The sequence below is a fragment of the Pteropus medius genome, unplaced genomic scaffold (assembly GCF_902729225.1).
Source record: "Pteropus medius unplaced genomic scaffold, Ma_sr-lr_union100, whole genome shotgun sequence".
NCBI classification, from domain to species: Eukaryota; Metazoa; Chordata; class Mammalia; order Chiroptera; family Pteropodidae; genus Pteropus; species Pteropus medius.
Window position 1 is genome coordinate 7,116,858 of NW_024340692.1, and position 3,378 is coordinate 7,120,235.

Genomic DNA, 3,378 nt, shown 5'->3' on the forward strand with positions numbered 1-3,378 from the left:
AACTATGCCATGCACAAATTTCCACTGTTACTTAAACCAGCTTTTACCTCCCAAAACATTTGGGAAATTTGCTTAAAATATATAATGAATAACTTTTGTGGAAACTATAATTTATTTGGTCTGAGACTGGGGCCCAAGACTGTGTAGTTTTAACAGTTTTTACAGCTATAGTAATGACATTCTGAAATTTCACTCAAGAAACACTAGTTTATTATTATTCACATCAAGGTGTGGTGTCGTTTAACAAATGTAACTGCATGATATTCTCGGTAGCGTTGAATTGAATTAATGAAGGAACTAACAAGCAAGAAGGTAGTTCAGAGAACAAAATTTCTTTGTATCAGTTCTATCATCTTTATGGTTCGGAAGGAGAGAATACATAGACTAAGTTTTTTCTTTAGATTGGAATATCAGACTAAAGATTGACAAAGGAATTTTAGAGAAATTCTGAAATTCTGTCTATTTATTTGTCTATCTATTAATATTTTATTAACTGAATATTACTTCTAATTTGCTGAGAAATATAGGAAGTTCAGAAGGCATATATTTGGTAATTGCTATGTACTAAACCTTGTAGATAGAAATCATAAGAGCAGCAACATCATGTTCCTTTACCCAAGCATCTTTCTGAGGTGAGAGTTAACAGGTAAGTGTATAATGATCTTGAAAAAAAAAACAAAACATGTATTTTCAATAGAAAACTATTAATAAAAATATTTGAAAATCAATTATAATGTTTCTAAAATATATGTGATATTTACATTAATCTCCGAAACATAGGATATTTAAAACAAAATAAAACAAACCCAGGGTTTAGAGAGGAATAAAAGAATACATAAATCAGTAGTTAAACATGGTCTTATTTTTTCTGATAATATGATAGGAGTACTAGAAAGGAAAATATGCTGTATTAGATAAGGTTGATTAAATCATGGGAATCCTGTGTAATGTTGTGTATATATGCACACACACACACACACACACACACATACACACACACACACAGATATACACTGAGTTTTGGGAAATAATTAAAATTTTTACACATTGGCAAAAAAGGGACAGACATTCCAGGCATAAAGAAAAGCATGAATAATTCAAATAGCCTTACCTACTTTAGAGACATAACATGGAAATTCCCTGTAATAAATGATCCAGCTGCTATGCTAGTTTATTTTCATGTACACTTTTGAAAGATTTACTCTTTCTGATAGCCAATGGTATACAAACTAGATAGCCAAGTATGCTATAAAATCCAGTTATTCAACTTTATCCTACTTTAATTCATTTTGAGGTCTTGAGTGCTTTGTTTATACAGGCTAGTCCACATTTTTTTGTGTGTCTCATTTTGCCTTTTAAGAGTGCTTTTACTTCTTGCCTGTTAGGCATGTTTAGGGACTTCAAGTTGTTGGGAAAGACAAATTAGCTGTTATTGATTAGGTTTCTTTCCCTTCTAGGAGTTGACAATACTTTGGCTGAAGAAGGGATTGGGGTGAAAGCAAATACATTACTTAATTTAGAAAGGAAACACTTATATAAATGTTGAATAAACTATAATCAATGCAAGAATATGAAAATATCAAATGTTATAAGGGTAAAGATAAGGATTGAATAAATATCTCCAGCATAATTAAAGAAAATTTTATTTAGCAATTAATTTTATTCAATAATGAAAGCTGGGCAGAGAAAAAAATAATTTGATAAATCTACCCTTTTGAGAGATGTCATTCCAAATTATTTAGTTAATTTGTTTAAATTATGAGCTATATGACTAGATTATAGAATATTATATTGTAAATTCTGAGTCTATGGCCATGCCACCCTGAACGTGCCCAATCTTGTCTGATCTCAGAAGCTAAGCAGGGTCTGGCCTGGTTAGTACTTGGATAGGAGACCACCTAGGAATACCAGGTGCTGTAGGTGTTAAAAAAAAAAATGTGCAGATTCAGATACAGAAAAATAAAATTGAGGAATTGTATTGAACATGAGAATGGCTTTGACTGCCCTAGGCTATGATAATGGAATTTCTGCAAAGTTTATAAAAGAGAAAGTTATAAGAAATATCTTGGTAACACAAAAAGACTTTCTAAAAGTTATGACTTGATATACCCTTTGAAGATTTATATATAACACTCTTGACCTTTTGGAAGACTCCAAGTAATATTTTAATGGTATTTAATTTCCTGTAACATTTTTCTGCACCCAGTGTATCTGAAACTGTATATTCAATTGGACATCTGCTATTTAATATAAGCAAAAAATTATAGAAAAAATAATAAATGACACTGACATGTTTCACTTGCACAATAGTGCTGAGCATTAAAAATTGGCAAATAGGCTCTATCTTGGTAGCTAAACATTTATTTTTATTACAATTACATACATACACATACAAACACACAACTAGATTTAATATGTAAATTGAGAGACCTACAAATATAAATTACTCAAATTCCCAATGGAGAGTGGAGATTTCTGGACAGAATATGTTGGTGGACACATAGTTTTTTTTATGACTTCTTCCAAGGAATATAGTTAGTCTATTTACCCAATTCTAGTTGACAATATTAGACTAGGTCTAGGTCATTTTCCTTCATCAGTAAAGTAAGTGAATAGGTCCAGAGAAAGATTATCATCAAGTCCTCAATTATTCTCTATAATATCTTATAAAATGTTTGATAATAAAAAATAACAAACCAAGCTAGAAAAAATAAGTTGGCCAACAAATAAGTAAAACAGAAACAATGGAAATGAAATTACCAAATAGAAAGTTAATCATTTATGGGATAAGACATGTAAATAAAATATAATTACCATGCTATAGAATTTAATATGGAGAGCTTTTACAAAATTATAAATAGCTATAAACAAGAATCAGAAAAAAATAATTTTACCAGATTAGCTTGATTAAAATAGAATTAATACACTTTAAGATAGGTTAGAAGTAATCTCAAATTGAAAGACAGATGTCAGGAGTAAAAATAAAAATAAGCTCATGACAGACATACAGCAATTATAAGTCGATATAACATCATCCTGGGCAAAAACAATGAGAACCTCAGGCCTTGATTTTGGAGCAAGTTCTTTAGTTAATCTATCTGATATCCCTGGTTTTGCTTTCTTACAGTTGTTTCTTTGAACTTGGCTTTGTTAGGCAGAATTGACCGATACATGACCTAAGAATATTTGATTAGTCTTTGTGGTGGTCTGAATAATGTCTCCCCAAAGAAGTCGATGTCCTATTTCCAGGAACCTGTGAATGTGTCAATTTACATTCAAAGGAAACTTTTCAGATATGATTAAGTTAATAATTTTGTGATGGGGTTATCCTGGATTTTTCAGGTGGACCCAGTGTAATCACAAGAGCCCTTATAAGAG

At 30.7% G+C, this 3,378-nt stretch overlaps 1 pseudogene; it reads left to right on the top strand.

Moving 5' to 3' along the window:
* The first annotated feature begins 1,804 nt into the window (after positions 1 to 1,804).
* On the top strand, positions 1,805 to 1,923 carry LOC120595078 (uncharacterized; annotated as a pseudogene).
* The last annotated feature ends 1,455 nt before the right edge of the window (positions 1,924 to 3,378 follow it).